We start from the raw sequence: 21,689 nt of genomic DNA, 5'->3' as shown, positions 1-21,689 counted from the left end.
GTGCAAGGAAAATGGTTTTAATATCTTGTCTGTTGTCGAGAACAGGTGCAGAGAATCATAAAGCTCGGGACATCGCAGCATAAGACATGGACGCAGACAAGGTAAATTCCACCAGCGTGAAAGAATCTTTTCTTCTTGAAGATTTAAAAAGACGGCTCATTTGAAAAGACGGTGTAATAAGTCGTGCCTGCAAGCAGCTATTTGCGCTATACAAAAGCAACGCGAAGGCAACAAAACCTCCACCAGCAAAGAGGAGGTTCTTCCTAACCACAAAGCAATTCCGGCTAGCAAACAATGCAGGAGAACGTCCGGGAGCTTACATCAACGGCTTCAACACGTATGCAGAACTACGCGACTTCATTGACAACTGCAATAGGCGTTTGCCAGCTAAAAGAGAGCCGGGAGGCTTGAGATTCGCAAATGGTGCGTAATGCTTCCGAAAATTTAAAAGAAACACAACAATTGAGAAAAAGATTTAACGAGTTGCAAGAACAACAAAACTCATCATCGATTGCACTTCTCCTGCAGGACTCCTCAAAGAGATCCTTGTCGAGCTTGACATTGAGTTCGATGAGACCGATAGGATGATGGAAAGTTTGGAGGGGCAGAAGCTACTAGACACGAAGACGAAAGGGATCACAGCGTATGCGTGCGAGCTGCTGCATTACGGGTACAACGTATCCTTGGAGTTGCTGAGGGACACGACGCGCGATCAAGCAACGGCTATACTCGAACAATTCATGGAACAATTTGGAGGGACGCACGACGCGACGCACCCGGTGACGACAATGGACAATCTAACGTATATTTTCGACAGGGACTTATACGAGGAGCGTTTCGGGATTGGAAACGATCCTTTCACGGCAACAGAGAAAAACCAGGGCAAGTAAATAAATGCATTCTATTATGGACGTCAAATGAAAAAAAAAGACCGAAAACCTCGATGACTAACGTAATTGTCAATGTTTTCGCAGGTACGACATTGAAAGACGCGAGCCTCGAGATGAAGGAGGAGCCTCCACTGAAGCGCCCGCGCAAGGGAATCGCGCGAGCCTCGTCGTCTACTGCATCACGTGCAAGCCCAACAACAGAAAGTACATAGGGAGCACGACGGACCTGCCGCAGAGGATCAAACAGCACAATAAAAAACCACCGGCGAAAATGAAAGAGGACTTGCAACGTTACAAGCCCTTTGAAGAAAATTTCGAAATCAAAGTTTTGGAAACAACAGACACCGTAGACAAAGCACGAACTTTAGAGCAGTACTACATAAGGAGCCACAACACAGTAGGTCCATTAGGTTACAACACGCTCGAGGGCCATCCGGCCAGAGCGCGGAAGTACTATTTCCTAAAGCGTAGGAACATAATTTGACCCAAAAAATATACATTTGTGCCTTCGAAAAAAGGGATCCAATGAAGTTGCAAATGGTCTTGGAACTTTTGTCATACATGCAATGCAGCTTTGGGTTTGGATTTTTCCTGTCACACTTGCATGCTTCTGGCTCAATTTCGTTTAGATTTATTATTTATACATTTCTGAAATACATCTCCTCGTCGTTCGCTCGAAGTGGAATGACAATAGATTTGCTTACAATGCAAAGAATAGGAATTTGTCTTTCTCCGAACAACATCTCTAAAAAAGGTTACATGCAATTGAACAAGATAGCAAAAAACAAGATAGCCCAGCTGGACAAGCACTCTAGTTTATAGCTTCTGACAAACAACACAATAGAAATAGGAATTTCGCACTTGAAAGCCAAGAACTCCCGCACCTAACCATGAAGAAAAGGTAGACCCCTCCATTGACTAGCTTCTCACCTTCTAGCTTGATAGTGTCAAAATGAAGATGATATGCAGTCTTATGCTTAATGCCATTCTCTTGCAGGTCCTTCTTTGCTGGCTCAGCCTCCCTCTGAGAAATGTGTACACAGACTAGGTTCAGGCCTCTTCATTATACAATAAAAGAAAACTCCTGCCAACTTTCTAGACGCAGTTTTTGCATAGGAAGCTTGCTCCACCTTCTGCGATCTCGCGGTTATCACCGTTTTTCCCCTTAGCCTCATCAGCACAGGCTCCCCACTCAGAAACGGTTGCATGCAGTCGATATTCTTTGCAATAGGACCAGAACTCCTCGACAGAGGTGATTAGACCACTATTCATTAGACTGTTCTCACGAAACACGCCAGAATACTCCTCACACTGCTGTCTCTTCACTCCTCCATACTCCTCCATTGAGCCACGTTCTCAAACGGGAACACTCACGCATGCAAGCTAGTATAGACCACTACCACAAGCGAGCACCCCGGACCATTTATGCATCGAAAACCCACTAGCACCTTCTCTGGAATTGCCTAAGAGTACACTTTTTTGATGTTAATAAGAATATTAATATAAATGCACCGACTCTTAACACAGAGGGGATGTAGCTCAGATGGTAGAGCGCTCGCTTAGCATGCGAGAGGTACGGGGATCGATACCCCGCATCTCCAACATTTTATCGCAGCGATTTTCCAGCTGAATGCTGTGAGCGCTGCTGTGATGAAATACGTTCATTCTAAATCGCTCGCAGGTTCTGGCACTTCATTTTAAGCTTCGAACTGGTGATGGGTCTGAATGCTTCATTACCTTATCCTATTGCAATCAAATCTTCTTTGGACATCATTTTTGCTCCTTACCAAGTTCAATGAAAAAGTTCTTTGTTCAAGTAGTAGTATATAGTTCACGAAGAGTTGTTATATTCAACGTACAAAATGGTCTGTTGCAGTTTGTGAAACTTGGAGTTAGATTGGGGTGCTCAGGTGATTGCTTATAGCTGGTGTTTCAAGTTCATGGTCTTTTCACCAAAAGGGATTATATTGCATTAAAAAAGAAGCGCAAGGCTTCCAATTACAACACTGCCTCTGGCACAAGGCTTTCTGTGAGTGTTGAAACTTTGCTGGACCATGCCTTTGGTGAATAGGTTTGCCAATTGCTCTGTTGAGTATTTTTAGTGTTTTCGGTTCTACAGCCCATATTCATGTCCCAGACCAAGAGAGGAAGAAGCTGGACTCAAAGTCAAGAAACGTGTCTTCATGGAGACAAAGGGATACAAGATATATGATCCAGCTGCGAAGGGGGTTATGGTGAGTGGGGATGTCTTCTTTGATGAGATAGAGCCCATGATAACACTCCTTGATATTCTAAAGCCCCAGTCAAAAGACAAGGGCAAGAGTATCCAAGCACCTAGGATACAATTCCAGCATCGCTGAGGACAGAGATCTGTTGAATGTGAAAGACTAATTCATCTCGTTCTCACAGTGCCGAGATCAATGATCTATGCATAGCTAGAGAGTATGCTGCAGTGCTCCAAGTGATGGATCGATTCTACCTGCGTGATAACAGTCCTGCATGCCACATCCATAACTGTATATGCTGCCACATGTTTCGAGCAGCTACCCAAACCCACAGAAAATGTATTGCTGTCTCCTCAGGGATTTTGCACAATTTGCACTTGAAATCATCCTCAAAGCAAATCCTGAGCCGTAACTTCACAGTGAGAGTTTGACAGGCACCTTTTATCCTGAGCTGCAGGATAGCAATTCCTATCCAAAAGAATGAGAAGCGAGCTTCCAATAAAAGGGTGAGTCCCTGTTTTGCCATTAAACATTGAGCTGGCTGAAATGATGATCAGTGCACACCAGTAGTGGGTTAACAATTATAGACTCAGTCTTATCCAGCCTGAATCCATGATTCCAAGGCCAATTCGGAACTGCTGTTCTAGAAGCACACATATTCATCGGTCAATTAGTCTTCAATTTGCCCCGAACTGTGTTAACTATATGTCTATGTAAGTATCATTGATGCACTCCCATGACTTCCAGTCATATCTTACACATTCCAGAACTGCTCACACCTGAATACCCCTATTGTGGATCCTTCGAGTTCTTGGCATTGCAGGATTCCCGCTCTTTCATCATGGTTATAAGGCCCTAAGACATTGTATGCACCTTGCTTTTCCCATTAGCATTGCCATACAAAGGTTCGAAAGGCTTAAAGAGTCTTGTCAAACTGCCATATGCTACTGACATAAACTGTCATGGCAGCTAGTGCAAGTGTCAAAATCAAGACCCTAGCCTAGCAGCTCGACAAATTACCATCCATCTATCAAGTGATGAACCTTTGCTTCGTGGTCACATCAACTCCTGATGGATGTCCCAGAAGCCGAAAAACATTGCCACGTTTAATCCACTCAAATCCATACTTTGTCCACTCCTGTCTAGGACTCCTAAATAGATTAAGTGCAAAGCATTTGCTTTGCTATTCCTTCAACCTGAGGCAAGTCCAAAGTCATCTATCACCTCAAGAACTTTATACACTTTCCTTCATGCTCTACTGCAAATACAGTGGAGTCGCAGCAAACATTTATGCCCCTAAATTTTTGTCAGATCATTCAGGACTCAACTCCAAACTTTTGAAGGCAAATTATATTAGGTCTAAGTTGCTTTATTTCCCAAGCGCTTAACCAATTGCAAATCCCTTGGAGATTCCAACGCACCATCGTACATGCTTGGGCATCCTTACTGTTAGAAAGAATCCTCAAAACTCTCTCGGCATTGGAGGAAGGGTCCTACAAGAGCCCATCCTGCAACCCATCAGCGAGCAACATAAACAGGTAAGAGAGAGAGAGAGAGAGAGAGAGAGAGAGAGAGAGAGAACCTGTTAACAAAGCCATCCATGCTAGGACCCTGCGCCCAGCAGCCGTCTTCAGGTTAGTTTTCTTAACAATCTGCACATTAGTGCAGATTCTTTAGCTTGGAGAGGCCAAGACACCCCCCAGCTTGACGATGTGCTTGTTAAGGCTAGGGCAATGAAATCCTCTCTATCACGCTTACTTGGATCATCCACCCCAGGCGATTTCTCATCCACCCAAACCTCCATAGCTCATCAATGTGAAGCGTATAGAAAAAGAGAGAGAAAGACTTGTCCAGTATACAAAGCTCATAACACATGCACGCCACACCTTCAACTTTCTGTAAACAACTCAAAGAACACACAGTAAACTCAACTGTGAATGCATTGCAGCATACAAAAAAGTGAACCTTGTACAAACTGTCACTTCACGGTTCCGCTATAGCAATGCAACTTTCGCTATCACAACAGATCAATTAAGGATTGTCCAACAGAGTGATTGTGAGAGGACGGATATCAGGGATTGTACTAGAAAGTGGGAAAACTGTACTGGAGCTGGGGGGAAGAGGTTGGGCTGGAATAGCCCTCGGGCTGGGCCACTGCCAGTCTGTAGATTGGTCTGTCAGCCGACCAGGCTGGTTGGCTGGTGACTGGCTACTGGCCTGCAGCCTATATAAAGGACCCACAATGCACTCCTCAACACCAAGCTGTTGATAATTGCAACTGAGCTTTCCAATTCCCCAAGCTGATGCTGGTCAAAGCCCTGATCGTTCAACTGCCCTATTGGAAGATTCCCTTTCATGACTTCATCCAACGCCTCTCACACAGCAATTGGCATGGTCTTGACGTAGGAAAGAACAAAGAGTTGGTGCCACTGAGTCTATTACACAAGTTGCCCTGATCGTTCAACTGCCCTATTGGAAGATTCCCTTCCATGTATTCATCCAACGCCTCTCACACAGCAATTGGCATGGTCTTCACGTAGGAAAGAACAAAGAGTTGGTGCCACTGAGTCTATTACACAAGTTGCCAATTGTCCAAGCCTGAGAATAACTATTCAACGACAAAGAAGGAAGCGCTTGGAATGAGCTAGTCCATCAACAAGTTCGGGCACTATCTCCTTGAGAACTCCTTTGTCTTTCATGTGGACCTTTCAACACTACTATTTCTCGTCACACTAAGCCTGAGTTGGAAGGTAAGCTTGCTCATTAAGATTTTGACTTCATTGTTGCTCATACTCAAGGTAGTTTGCATGCGGTGGATGATTACCTATCTAGCTAGATGGTGGCAAGAACCCAGACCTCTTTATCGATGATTTCTCATACTTGTTCGAGGTAGTAGTCAACGGACGTGCACCAGCCAATGTGGTAGATGTAGCACCACCACTGGTGCAGGAACAGAAAGAAGCACAAGATAACATCCCACTATTCATACTAATGTGGTACAATGACATGCACCAGCTCTTATAAATCAGTGTAGCAGGTTGTCACTCATCTCGAGATAGGTGCAAGTGAGTGACTCTATGGACTCCTTTTACCACCTTGGTTGTCCGTACAAGGTCCAGTAGAGATGCGTTCAGCTGCGTGAACAAGAAACCATCCTGTGGGAAGCTCACCAAGGTTTAGCCAGAGGAAATTTTGCTAGAGATGACACCGATTGAAAAATCCTGTAGGCGAGCATTTGCTCACATACAGTTATTGGTGATTCCTTTACCTATGCCAAGAAATGCAATGCATGCTAGAGATTGGGAAAGCCCACTATCTAGGAACGCATGTCGCATAACCCAGTTCTCCCTTTGGAACCATTCCAAAAGTGGGGCCTTGACTACATCGACCCATTCAAGCCCGCTACCCATCCATATGGTAACAAATACATCCTGATCACAATGGACTACTACACCAAATGGGTTGAGGCGAGGCCTCTAAAAGACAATTTGGCCACATGGAGCCTCAAATTCATCTATGAGCATACACGATTCAGCTATCCAATTGAGATAGTCAACGACTAGAGCAACCACTTCATTAATGAAGTGATGAAGAAAATGACGAGGTGGGATGTGATAATCCACAAGCTATCTACCATCTATTATGCATAGGCAAATGGTCGAGCAGAATCCTCCAACAAGATCATGACGACGATCATGAAGAAAATCATCAACGAGAAGTGCACAGATTGGGACCAAAAGCTATATTCTATCTTATGGGGTTTTTGGATAGGTTATAAGGTAGTGACAGGTCTCACCCCTTGCAAGATCGTATATGGAATTGAAGTGGTGGTTCCCATTTAGTATTTGGTACCAAGCCTTGGGATCACAATCATGAAAGACTAATCCTAGAAGAATCACTCACACACCACATGGACCAACTACAATAGCTCAACGAGACTAGATTCATCACGGCCCACACTGCCACTATAGTGTAGCAACGCCGAAAGAAATGGGTTGGCCGCCATGTGGAGAACTAGATCTTCAAAGAGAAGGGTGCAATATTGCTCTTTCGATATAAATAGGGCCTCCACCCTAACATGTTGATGTTTTGATGGGCCGGACCATATTGGCTCATGCAATGCTACTATGATGGCACCTTTTTACTTAGCATGCTTAAGGGGAACTTTTCAAAAACCCAGTTAATGGCTACTACCTTAGGCCTTATTTTGGTCCTATGCCACCATATTCCTTCCTCAAGGAAACCGGTAGTAATGGCTACACATGTGGATTTAATTTGGTCGAATGCTATTCATCGAGTGACAAGATGCACTCCAATTTAATTACAATACATGGGTTGTCACATCCCAAAAAGGCCATCATGACCTGGCATGCATGCAAGTGCCTCACCATTGCATGCCTTTTGTTCATTGGTTTCTCTCATTCCATATGCCATTTGCAACTTTGCTCATCACAATCGTGCGTTTCATGCTCTCTTGAACTCTACCTCCGATCCTTCCAACTCTCACCATGGTGGTTTACACTTGGTTGTCGACCTTCAATATCACAGCACCTTCTGTAGACAAATGGTTGATAGCAACATGAGTCAGAGGTGCCACGAGCCTACTATGAGGCATGATCCCCATTGACCTACGAGCGATTGATAGCATTATGACATAGCTCCAGCAAAGAGAATTTTGTTCAAGTTATCTTCGGGGAGTACATGCTCACTTTGAAGTGGGTTGCCTCATGCTTCATCTCCCTCTAAGCGGCAAATCTCATTGCTCTAGTGCTAAGCTTAGTGATATGGAGATCTTGTTTGGAAAGAACCACCCAAGAGCACCTCCATAGCAACCACACCAACCCTACTCTCATCCCCTGCTTCAAAATCTTTCTTGAAGTCATTTGGTTCGAAACAAAGTCTGCTAATATCTTGGCTTCTATAACAGGGTATATCTTGCCTCTATAATAAGGTGGTTAATGCAAGCGGAGGAAGGAAATCCCATGGCGTGGGCAAAGCTATTCCTAGAATTCTTCCTCCATGAGGTAAAATGACTCACAAAGTGGGTGAATGCTTGGAGCCATGTAGTCCAGTTTTCTTCGTCTTGTTCCCATTTTCAGCACCACCAATAAGGGGAGCACTCGAGGCCAACCCCATGGATACATCCAAGGCTAGGAAGCAGCACTTGAAGTGCACACTAGAGAAGAAGAATGGGCATAGAAAGAAGACCCTAGAGTTGTGGAGTTGGAGAGCACCAGCCCCAAAGAGACCCTTGGCTTCAAAGCATCTATAGATGATGACTTCAAGATGACCACCCTAGAAATAAGAATGGGCATAGAAAGAAGACCCTAGAGTTGTGGAGTTAGAGAACACCAGCCCCAAAGAGACCCTTGCCAAAGTGTTAAACCAATCTGACCACCCCGACCGGGTAGGTATTCTGGTAACATGGCAACTTCAATCCTTGGAATCACTCAACCCAAACTTTTCTCTTATAAGCCTTTAAGGTAGAGTCAAGAGGGCAGCTGCTCCTTGTTCAATGCGGCAGTGCCCTTAGTTAATGCAGCACCACCCGCACAGCCATATCTATAATTCATACGATAGTTAGTTCAAACCCATGGCACCTTACAATGATCTTTGGTAGGAAGGAGGTTTTACAAGGGCTACTTTGTCCCTCTTCTTTTTTTTTCAAAGAAACAAAACTTCTATTAATGCTTGAGAAAAAACCCATATAAATCAGCTGTCAAAATAGGGTTGATGATCACGAATATAAGGAGAAAAAGTCTAGCTGTCCCAGACTAGGCTACCGGCAATTCTAGCTCACTACCTAAGGAGTATCCAAAATGGGGTCCAACAACCAGGACGGAGGCCTATACATGAAGCGGATATCTCCCACTGAAAAAGTGAAATATGCCTAACAAGCCAAGCCTTACAGAAACACCTTGCCCCTCTTTGTACGTTGTTGATTCTAGACTTTTAAAATGCAAGTGACCTTGCTTAATTAGACTCGTCAGCTGAGATGTAGTACTCCATAGGAAACTTTAAGCGATGTGTTCTTCATTTCTATGTTTTGGCCTCCAACCGTTTCTTTATATGTTTTGTTGTGTTTCTTTTAGTATTGCATCATAAAGCAACATGATTCAATCATGTATTGTTTATCACCCAACCTGCTTGCTTTGTTTCCTGGCTCGCAATAGCTGTGTTAGAGAAGCATTGTATTGATATGACCATTTAATGTAGCAGACAAATCTTGGCTCTGTTTTGTTTCTCGGCTCACACCAGCTCTGTTAGAGAAAGATTGTATTGATATGACCACTTAATGTAGTAGAGAAATCCCATTAACATGGCCTTTTGGAGAAACAAAACAGAAGTATGCATGCAAACATGGTCACATGGACCTTTGGAGCCACTGGTTTCGATAATGCAATAGCCTCGGTGGCCTAGAAGGGCCATTTCTACTAGTGGAGATCCCCTAGAATAGGAAAATGTCCAGCAAGAGCAAAAGAGCCCAGTCGGAGGTGCTCTCCAGCACGATGATACCTAGCTAGAGTCGAGGGGCCAAGTGGTGAGATCACTCCATGTAGCGCAAAGCGACGGCCTAGTTTTGTTCCTGCTTTGTGGCCTATTCTAGGTGGGTGGAAGGTACTTAGCATACCTTCCTCACCAATTGCGAGGCAAGAGTGGTTGGCAGTAAGAGGACTGTTCCAAAATTTGCAATCTTTGATGGCAGTTTGCGGATCAGCTCTGCTGCTACGGTTATGGTTGCAATTGTGGTTCCAATGGTGGTGGTAGCGGATGTCAAGTATACAAACTTTCTAAGGAAATCCATAGATGACCCGGACATGCATGTGCATTATGTCGACAAAATCTTAGCCCTCAACATGCTGGGTATGGTGGATTTAGTGCAGAAGGAGGCTATATTTGAGTCAAGTCTAGAGGGAAAGGCATCATAATGGTTGGCGGAGTACCTTGTAGACTACTTAATGTCCTATGATGCTAACAGAATCGCATTCTTGAGGTAGTTTCATAAAGAGAAAATGACTCAGTAGACTCTGGAAGGCTTGCATATTCCACAACAGGGGGACCAAGTTGTGGAAGACCATGTGGATCAATTCCACAAACGTGTGCAACAAGTTCCCATATCCCAACCTACCGTAGAAGTGTTGAATGAATACTTCATTGCCAGATTGGCAAAAGATGTGCAGACAGCAGTGGCAACAATGAATAAAGTAACCATGCCATTGAATGATGTGGTGGTGCAAGTGTATGTGTGGGCAAAGAACTTCAAGGATGGATGGCTAAACATTACAAGTCATCTAAAGGAAAAGGTAAAGCAAAAAAGAGATCCTCAAAGAAGAAGCACAAAGCCAATGATGAAGAGTTTGAAAGAGAACTCGGACGAGAGTTTTGATGAAGACAATAGTGAGAAGTGAGAAATTGAGGAAGAGAAGAAGCCTAAGAAGGCCTCGAAGGGCTTGAAAAAGGGAGCTTTATGGCATCTGGAGGGTACTCACCAGGAAAAGTAAGGATGGAACACGAATGCATCAATTGCCAAAATCCTAGCCATCCGGTGACGAAATGCACTTTGGATGAAAAATGGTTTGCAGTAAATATAAATGAGGAAAAAAGTACAATTTATCGAGTGAAAATTGAGCAAAAGAGATTACAATGTACATCTACATCCAATAACAAGTTATATGAAAATTAACAACTTATACCGAGCAAAAATTGAGCAGAGGATCTTACATTTATAAAAACTCAACAATTGTTGAGAGCCTTAAAGGCCAAAAGATTATAGCTAGCGGCCATAACCATTCAAATATAAAAGGTAACAATAGTACAGACTAAGAGCCTCAAATTGAACAAAAAGAGATTACATAAATGTAATAAAAACTCAGCAATTGCTAAGAGCCTTAGAGATCAAAACATTACATCTAGTGCGCCAAAAGATTCATCATGTATGTGGCCATACGCTATGCAACCAAATATGCAGATATGGCCAATGCATGGCTTATGCTATTGCCCAACATTACTTTAAAAGGTGCTTCTAATTGAGAATTGCTCTAGCACAGTCTGCTAAAGTCCCATTCTTCCTTTTAGATATTTCATTCTACTTTTGAGTATCTGCACATGTGAATTGTCTCCAAAGGCCATTACTTTTGCACAAATTCATGAATGCTGAAGATGTGTATTTACCTCCTCTGTGTGATCTCATGACTTTGATCTTTTTTCCTGTTTGGTGTACTACCATGGCTTTGAATTCTTGAAATCTAAAAAAGACTTTAGATTTCTCTTTCATAAAATAGACCCAATAATATCTATTGTAGTTGTCAACAATGAAAGTCAGATAGTACAATCGACCATTGATGCGGTGGGTCTATGCATAACCCCATACATATATATGAATCAAATCAATAATACCTCTTGCTTGAGAGGTGATTCTTCCAAAATTGGTTGGGTCAACGTTTGCTTGGGTGTAGCTAATCACAAAGCTATTTTTGGGGCCATGATACGATGCGCTCTTGGGTGAGATTTTCAATTTTAGCTGGACCTACACTCTCACTAGAAATTTCCCAAACGTCATGGTGCCGCACTGGTGTAATGATGAGATGCAATCTATCAGTCTGAACATCAAAGCGCTCAACAATTGGCAGCTCTGCCCTGCTTCGTGCAGTGCAGTATCTGTCCTGAGTACATCATGCCTTTGCACTACTTTATCTCTAGCTTGACCACCTATCATTGTGTAGCCTTTTCCCATAGCTTTGCCACCTGTCACCAGGCAGCGTACCCATGCAGATCATGAAAATGCTTGGAGCAACCACCATGCTGGTTCTTGGCATAATAAGGAGGTGCAACCGATGATTTTAAACACCGCAGAGCTTGAGACACGATAGCTCTACCTTGTTTCATGTAGTGTAGTCTCTGGCTTGACCACAGACATCATCGCACATCCTTTTGCCCGCAGCTTTGCCATCTGTCACCGAGCAACACACCCATGCAGATCATGAAAATTCAAGGTTTGCGGGGCGACCGCCATGCTAGTTCTTGGAGTTATGGAGCTACCTATTTATTAGTAAAGGAGATCTATGATGACCATCACACTGGCAAACAAAAGGAGATATATGACAACCACCGCACTAGTTCTTGGAGTTAACTATATACTAGTGCGCAAAGGAAAATGTATTTCCTTGTGCAACCAAGGGAAATGCAATTGTTGATATGTCCCTTGAGGGGTCCCATTTAGGGCCATATCTGTCAGATGGCATCCTAGATATTATATAATGCATGTCAAATATGGCCCTTGCCCCTAGAGGGCCCCCTCAAGGGCCATATTTTCAATTGCATTTTCTAAAAGTCAAATTGTATTTTCCTAGATGTATCTTCAGCAACCACTACGGTGGGTTGTTGGAGCTATTTAAGCATTATTTTGGTCCTAAACCAAGGAAAATGTAGTCCTACTTTATTGGTAATTTAGTCCTTGTTGCAATAAATCCTAAATGAGGGCAAAACTATTTTGAGCCACTACGGTGATTGGAGGCTTGGTGGTGCCATCCAGATAATGAACTACAATTCATCGAGTAAAAATCGAGCAAAAGAGACTACATCTACATCCAATAATAGGCTATATAAAAATTAACAACAATTTACACTGAGATTTAGGGGGAATCGATCAAGGGAACGAAGAGATTCCACAAGAGTGAACATGAGTGGCTTATATAAAAATTAACAATAGTTTATATTGAGAGCCTCATGGAGCAAAAATTGAACAAAAGAGATTACATTTATAAAAACTTAGGAATTGCTGAGAGCCTTAGAGGCCAAGATATTACATCTAGCCATTAGGTTGAGTGGTTATGAGCCTCATTGACCAAGAGGATATTTGTACAACTCAGTATTGCCAATTTGCTAATGGCAAGAGGATATTGGTACAAATCAATATTACTGCAAGCTCAGATTGTTGCATTTGAATTTTTTGGGGAGATGATGGAGGAGACAATGGAGAGGCCAAAGATCATGCACATTGCCACGACACAGATTACACCCCCCCAACAAGATAAGAGTACTCTGCTGTGAAAATCATTAGCCCTTCATCAACATCTCTGTGGAATCCATAGAGCACAGCCATATAGAGGCCATAGGTGTGCATGCCATTCAAGCCGGTGACATGTAGATGTGGGGGGAATCGATAGAGGATACAAAAGATTCCACAAGAGTGAGCATTTCCAATCCTAAAGAGTGCAACACAATCACCTTATACAAGAAGGCAGACAAGATTAGGATCATGTTGCATCGAACGGTGATAGTAATAATAGGCATGGTCCATATAGCCTCACATGCACCTATAGTGAGTGCCCTAACGTTGACCAAGGAAAAACGTATATCCCTATGTCGATCTCTTGGTCTCATGATCTTCGGCATAGTCACTGTCACAGTATCCATGCAACCGTGGATGACTTCCTCTATATTCTATCCCAAATTGTCTTCTACCTTTGATGTATCTCAAGACTCTTTTGGCTGCATTCCAATGAGACTGTTTTGGATTTGCCATAAACTGTGCTAGTGAATTTACTGCATAACAAATATCTGGATGTGTGATAGTTAGATATATAAGAGATTCGATGAGTTGCCTGTAGTACCTGTCATTGACTGTAGGCTTTTTAAATCTTTAATAAGTTTCAAACTTTGTTCCATGGGAGTGGCTGCAATCTTGCAATCTGCCATATGAAACTTTTTCAGGAGACTATCAATATACTTGAGTTGACTCATGAATGTACTATCTGAATCTCTCCAGAACTCAATTCCAAGACAATAGTGCATAAGTCCAAGATATTTCATGTCGAACTCTACAGATAAGTCTTGTTTTAGTTTTTTGATGAAGCTATCCTTGCTTCCTGCCACAATCAGATCATCTACATACAAAAGTGCAATAGTAATGTCTTCCCCTTGAACTTTATAGTAGAGAGTATGATCTGCATTGGACTTCAGGTATCCCAGATCAGCAAAATAGTTGTCGATTCTGCTCTACCAACTTCTAGGTCCTTGCTTTAAGCCGTAGAGACTTTTCTTGAGATGGCAAACCTTATTCTCTTTTCTTGGTTCAACATAACCTACTGGTTGTTGCATGTAGACTTCTTTATCTAGGTAACCATTGAGAAATGCATTCTTGACATCAAGCTGGTACACATTCCATCTGCTGAGTGTTGCTAGTGATATCAAGAACCGTATGGAATCCATCTTTGCTACTAGAGCATAAGTCTCATCATAATTTTGACCATATTGATATGCAAATCCTTTTGCAACTAGTCTGGATTTGTATCTTTGAATACTTCCATTTGGATTGTACTTCACTTTGTATACCCATTTGTTTGCTATGGCCTTCTTTCCTAGTGGAAGGTCACATAATTCCCAAGTAATATTCTTGTACAAAGCATCCATTTCTTCATTCATAGCAGTTTGCCATTTTGGCTTATGTACTGCATCTTCGAAGTACACTGGCTCTTCTCTAGCCATGATGGTAGTCATAAGAGCATAGTTAGTGGTTTCAACCTGAATTGCTTTGCCTTTTTGAGCATATGTCAATCTGGCTGGTGGTCTACTTTCCCTAGTAGATCGTCTGAGCTGCTATGGCTCTGCTTGGGGTGTTCTTGGAAATTCTTGCTCTTCTTCATCAACTTGTTCTATAGATGACTCTTAAGTCGATGCTTCCATCTCCTGTGTATTTGAGGTTTTCTATTCTGATTCCTAAAAAAAAAAAACATCTCTGGAGATAATGACCTTGCGGTTGATGGGATCATACAACTTGTATGCTTTGCTTTCTTCATTGTAGCCAACTATGATGATTTGTGTGACTTCACATCCAATTTCTTGCGATGATCGTCATGTATGTGGGCATATGCTATGCAACCAAATATACAGAGATGCCCAATGTGTGGCTTATGACCAGTGAATGCTTCATAAGGTGTCATATCCTGTATCGGTTTGGTAGGAAGCCGATTAAGCAAATAGTTTGTAGTGGCTATTGCTTCTGCTCAATATACTGATTTGAAAGATGCTTCTCACTAAGCATTGTTCTAGCACTATCTATTAAAGTCCCATTCTTCCTTTCAGCTCTTGCATTCTGCTGAGAAGTATCTGCACAAGTGAGTTGTTTTCGAATTCCGTGACTTCTGCAAAAGTTCATGCATGCTGAAGCATGTATTCACCTCCACTGTTTGATCTCATGTCTTTGCCTGTCTGGTTTCCTACCATGGCTTTGAATTCTTGAAATTTGGAAAACACTTCAGATTTCTCTTTCAGAAAGTAGACCCAACAATATCTGTTGTAGTCATCGATGAAAGTCAAGTAGTAAAGTGAACCATTGATGCTACAGGTTTGTGCATAACCCCATACCTATGTATGTATCAAATCAAGAATACCTCGTGCACGAGAGGTACTTCTGCCAAATTTGGTTTGCTTTTGTTTGCCAAAGTAGCATGCTTCGCAATCTTTTCCAAGATACTGTACCTTCGAAATCCCGATTGCCATATTCTGAATCCTGAGATCTAACAAGTACTTGAAATTGACATGACCATATCTCTTGTGTCATTTTGCAGATAGTGGCATCTGTTGCAGTTGAGCTGACATGGCATGCTTTTTTGGTACTGTAGCTAGCATTCTATACAATCGTCCTTCCTTAACACCTTTTGCTACTAGCTGACATCTTTTGGATTTGTCTCTGATAGTGCATTGATCTCCATCGAAGATGACTCTATAGTTGTGTTTCATCATTTTAAAAGGTTCTTGCCAAGCTTCGAAATATAGGGTACATCTTTCACCAATCCTTTCGTACCAGTGAAATTGTTCATAGGGATAACACATGTCCCTTGAACTGGATTCAGTATATTATCTGCTGTGTAGATGACATTTTTCTAACCTTCTAGTGGTTTCATCTTTGTGAACCATTCCTGATGATTTGTCATGTGAGATGATGCACCGTTGTCGATGTACCAAGGATCTTGTTCTACTTGGTTAACTTGATAGAGCTGAAATCCTCTTTTGGATTGTAGTCAATGTCTAGGTACATTGTATCAGTCTATTGCATTTCCTCATTTGCAAGAAACATATTCGCATGTTCATTTGCAAAATGATTGTGACTAGAATGTCCACCACGATGATTTCCTCTGCCGCGGAAATTCCCTCGATTACTACTGGATTGACCACCTTGGTCATACTGCTTGTTGCGGCAATCTCTTTCATAATGTCCAAACTTATGATAGTAGTTGCATTGAATGTTTGACATGTTGGTGGATGCATTCTCTCATCCTTGGAATCTTCCTCGATTGCAATGATTTTCTCTTTGCTAATGCGGATGTTGTTGATGCTGATGCTAATTCTAATTCTAACTTTGATTTTGTTGTTGATGATGACCACTTTTTTGGAATGACTCTACCTCTGCCTCTGCCTCTGCTTCTGTCTGAAGGTGTGAATGCCTAATCATTAGAATTACCTTTTTGAGCTTGAATGGCTTGCGTCCTAAGTTCTTCACTAAGTAGGATTGACTGAAGTTCTTCCAGTGTCGGAATTTACCATTGGATGAAAATACTTTGGACTAGATTCTCGTATCCCTCTCCTAGTCCATTCAAGATTACTTGAACCATTTCTATGGGATTCATAGTCTCTCCTACTCTACAAGTTGATTGTTGTAGTCTTTGATCCGAAGTACATAAGAATGACTGCTTTCGCTTGCTGTTGTGGAAACTCTGGTTGATTTGGTTTCTCAGTGTGAGAATCTTAGATGTGTTCTTGGACTCATAGAGAGCTGCAAACATATCCCATGCTTCTTTCGATGTCTTGACTGTGTTGAGCTGTCCTAGCATGACATCTTGCACATTCTGCTTGATCAGATGATATGCATACTTGTCTTTCTTATCCCATTCTGCCTGAGCTTGGGTAATGGCAGGATCTGCTACAGGTGCGGAAATTGTTTGTGTAGCTGTAGATCCCACTGCTAGTGCTGTGACAATAGGTGGAGTAGAGCTACTGGTGACTGGATCGTCCAATGGTCTAGGTGTAGATCCATCGACATACTCCCATTTGTCCTGAAGTACAAGAATGGTCTCCATTCGGTATTTCCATGTGCCATAATTGGAGTTTTCTAGCTTAGCAGATGCCTCCAGATTGAGGTTGCTAGTCATAGACATGGTGCAAGAAATGTACTCAAAGTGTCGTGAAAATCTGTGGCTGAATCAACTGTAAAACAATGGCTGTGCCAAGTGGAATCTGAACTGTCGGTGAAGATAGAACTGTAATATATAAAATCAGATATGTGTTACAAGGCTTGTGGAAAATGATGCCGGGAATAGCCATGAGGCTTTACAAGGCTGAAATGATGTGCACAATGCCGTGAAATAGCCGTGTAGGCTTTACAATGGTGGCATGTGTGTGTGAAATCAAATGCTATCTGCCCATTGAACAATCAGCAATGCCTTTGAACTCTCTAAAGTCTACTCACTAAACTGATGGACATCAGGTTTCACGTAATGTAATGATGTGAAACCGTATGTGAGCGCATGGACTGACTCCGAGTAGGTACTAGTTAGGAATTTTGGGCATGGTTTAGATTGGTAACTTGGGGAGATTCAAAGCATCCCCTCTATGGCAATCTAGTCTACTCTAATCTAGATCTATACCAACCATCGATCGATGAAAGAACATTAAATAATTCCTTTTCTTTTGTTCTTTTTAAGTGCTGGGTCAGATGCGTCGATGTAGAGGCTGATGTGTGTGTAGGAAGTGGATTTGTTGGCGAGGCTCAAATGTGAGTGTAACTTGCACCGAAATATGCATGTGATGTGACGAGCGCGTAGAGCAAAAAATTGAGCGACTTTCCTTTTTGGAGCGCCCTCAAATTCTTCCTGGATCAAGAGATACGACTTGATCTATGTGGAGGGGCAAAAGGAGTGCAAATGTGCTCAACGATGATGTGTCACATGCAGTGATGATGTGGCACTATGCCTAGCAAGAGGTGTGCTTGTGGAGCATTGATGAGGTGGCAACTGTGTAGTCACATGCAGTGTGTGCACAGTGTGCCTTGTAGGGGACTGTGCTTGTAGAGGTCAGTGCCACATGGCAATGATGATGTGGCACTGCTGATTGGACAAGGTGATGTGGTAATTGATTGGTCAACCCTAGTGATGTGGCACTTTGACTTGGTCAATGAATGATGTGGAAGGTGAGGTTAGCCTGATGACATGGCATGCCAACATGGATGCTGACGTGGCAGATCAAAGAGGGACGTCGTCGAGAGCCTCCTGTGGGCTCTAGTTTGGCGTTGGGCTTGGAGACTGCTTAGAGGTGCCGGCCGACGTTGTGAGCCATTGCAGAGCAGTCGGGTTGTGTGGAGTAGAGAGCTTGATGGTAGAGGTGCGTCATAGGAGTTGGTTGGCGTCGTCGGAGAGCTGGAGCATTGAGCTTTGGTTGTAGAATAGTTTATGGCCAATGGGCTAGCTATTGAGGCATCCGTGGATGCGCCTGCATGAGCCTTGTCTCCTTTAAGGCTTCGAAAGGCTATTGCATGCAATGAGCTGCTAGAGCTCTCTACGAAATGCGCTGTGTAGTAGTCTTGGAAGCGGCTATGGCGAAGCTAAGGCAGAGGAGCGCTGTGCTATGCTGGAGTCTATGCGTCGCTTGTCATGCAAATTGTTGGCTATCTTGAGAGCCTTTGTAGGCTGTTACTGGAGCGTGTTGCTGGAGCTCGCATGCACTGCTGTCATGTGTAGGCTTTAGAGTTGTGTGGCATCGCTTGTGCTAGGAGCCATCTGGAAGGAGCTGTGGGAAGCGTTGGTTGGCGCTCGTTGGAGGCGCTTGGTACAAGGGTGCTGCTGGTCCGCCTTGTGTTATTGTAGATGAGCCTTGAGAGAAAAAGCTAGGCTGGAGTCGAGGCTCGTTGGATGTGCTAGGCTTAGGAGCTCACTGGCATTGCAAAAGGTCAATTGATGGGTTGCCACGCAGCCGAGCTAGTCGAAGGAGCTTAGCCATTGATGGCTGTGAGTTGTGAGCACTGGAGCAGCCGAGAGCTCGTAGTGGAGTCCGTCGGTGGAGCTGCACTTGTAGCAGAACCTATATGGCCTTAGAGCTTTGTTGGAGTCATTCGTTGTAAATGGTCGCTGCCTTCAAATTTACATGCAAGGCTTGAGTTGCCTTGTAGATGTAGTCGGAGTTGGCCGGCTGAGTCGAGCTTTGGAGCTACGAGCTTCACATGTAGGTCTCTTTCTCCCTCAATGAAATCTCTCCTTGTGTGTTGTCATTAATCTCTCAAGACAAATACCTATCTTTCTCTCTCTCTCTCTCTCTCGGAGAATGAATGGGTGGAAATCTCTCAAAGAACTCTCAAAGGAGATGAACGGAAAACTTCTTCCAATGGATGGAATTTTCTCTCAACGGAAGAGAATGCACACTCAATCGCTCTCGATCTCTCAATCTCTCAATCACTCTCACAAGAAGGATGGCGCCTCAACGGAAGGCAGAACCATGCTCTGATACCATGACAAAATATGAAGAGGGGAAGAAATGTACATCCTTGCCCCTTCTTATAAGTCTTCTTTTCCCTAACGATGCCTACTAGTTGCTTGCACTAACTTCTTGACCCTTCTTCTAAGAGATCACAATAGCATTCTTTAATTGGCGTAAGTTCTTGTTCTTGCATGGGATTGATGCAGTTGAGAATTGAGGAGTAGGGTATGATGAAGAGCTTCCTCTTATTGAAGGTGCACAAACTATACTCACTCCTACCACACAATGAACATGCTACAACTTCTCTGTTAAAATGAATAAAAATGTCTTATGAAGAAGGAAAGGAAGGAAATGGAGACAAGGGATGCATGGAAATCAAGAAAATGGTTGAGAAGGCTAGGGAAATCATCATGGTGTTGGAAAGCAGTAAAGAAAACCTCAAAGATCAAACTTTAGATAGAGAAGATGACAAAGATTCACTTGATTTAGGCAAAGAGGATGAAAAGCTTGTCTTAGAGTAATTTGAACGTGCAATTTGAAAATAGGATTTGCATATGTGATTTGGAATTTAATGTTCAAATTTTTAATTTTTAATTTTAAAATTCAAATACCTAATTTTGATTTTTTTAAAAATTAAAAAAATTTGCCTTAGTCACACACCCATGGCCTACTTTGAGAGGCACACCTAGCTAGAGCCCATACTACCATGGATGTAAAGAGATTTGTCCATGAATGCATACCTTCTTTTACAACACCATGATTAAGAGAGATTTGGCAAATCCACATAGGCGATACTCATAAGAGACTAGGAATAGGTTTATAAGGATTTGGTCTATGTGTGCAAATCCACATAGGCTAAGAAGGTCATTCCAATAATCAAGCATTCATAGCCTGAGCTAGAGGTTAGAGACAAGGGCAAAGGCAAAGGTAGAGCATCTGAGAGGAGTGGTCATCGTCATCAAAATCAGTATCAACAACACCCATAGTAGCATTAGCGTCAGCATCATCAAAGAGGAAATCATTCCAACAAAGGGATATTTCAAGGAAGAGAGAATGCTTCCACCATGTCTGACATGCAATGCAACTACTATCATAAGTTTTGACACTATGAAAGAGATTGCTGTAAGAAGCAGTATGACCAACGAGGTCGATCTAGAAGCAATAGAGGGAATTTTCATGGAGTAGGAAATCACCGTGGTGGACATCCAAGTCATAGTCATTATGCCAATGAACCTCACACAATGTATCTTGCAAGTAAGGATATGCAGAATACTGACACAATGTACATTGACATTGATTGTAGTTCCAAAGGAGAATGTAGCATTCAAGTTAATCATGCAGATCAAAAACCTTGGTACATCAACAATGGTGGATCTTCTCTCATGAAAAAGCCTCAGGATTGGTTTATAGAGTAGAAGGACCCAAGAATACTATCTACATGGTAGATAACACACCAAATGTAGTTTAAAGGAAAGACATTGTCCCGTTGAAAATTCTTTTTGTATGAAAGGATTGGTGAAAAGATGTACTCTATGTTCCAAATCTCAGTAACCTCTTGTCAGTTGGAGAAATGATGGAATAAAACTGTCAAGGCATCTTTGATGGAGATAAATCCATGGTTAGGGATAAATCCAGAGTATATGAACTAGTGGGAGAAGCCATCAAATAAGGATGCTTGTTCAAAATGCTAGCTTCAATACCTATTGCCACTTCTCCACGGCATTTAGCCATGTGATAATCAGATATATAAGAGATCCAATGAGCTGCTGATAGTACTTGTCATTGACTATAGGCTTTTCTACATCTTTTGTAAGTTTCAAACTCTGTTCCATGGGAGTGGCTGCAATCTTGAAATCTACCATATGAAACTTCTTTAGGAGACTGTCAACATCTTTTAGCTGACTCATGAAGGTGCAGTCTGAGTCTCTCTAGAACTCAATACCAAGACAATAGTGCATAAGTCCAAGATCTTTCATGTCGAACTCTACAAATAAGTCTTGTTTTAGATTTTTTATGGAGCTATCATTGCTTCAGATCATAATCAGATCATCTACATACAAAAGCGTAATAGTTATGTCTTCCCCTTGAACTTTGTAGTAGAGAGTAT

General features: G+C 42.5%; 1 non-coding gene across 1 annotated transcript; it reads left to right on the top strand.

Annotated features, from left to right (window-relative positions):
- Window positions 1-2,418: 2,418 nt before the first annotated feature.
- Window positions 2,419-2,491, top strand: TRNAA-AGC (transfer RNA alanine (anticodon AGC)). Its single transcript has one exon. It is a non-coding gene; the product is annotated as a tRNA-Ala (tRNA).
- Window positions 2,492-21,689: the final 19,198 nt, after the last annotated feature.

The sequence above is a fragment of the Dipteris shenzhenensis genome, chromosome 25, assembly GCF_047967505.1.
Source record: "Dipteris shenzhenensis isolate YYH24624 ecotype China chromosome 25, Dip_SZ_1.0, whole genome shotgun sequence".
NCBI lineage: Eukaryota > Viridiplantae > Streptophyta > Polypodiopsida > Gleicheniales > Dipteridaceae > Dipteris > Dipteris shenzhenensis.
Note: the sequence above shows the minus strand (reverse complement) of the source record. Positions and strands in the feature narration are given on the sequence as shown.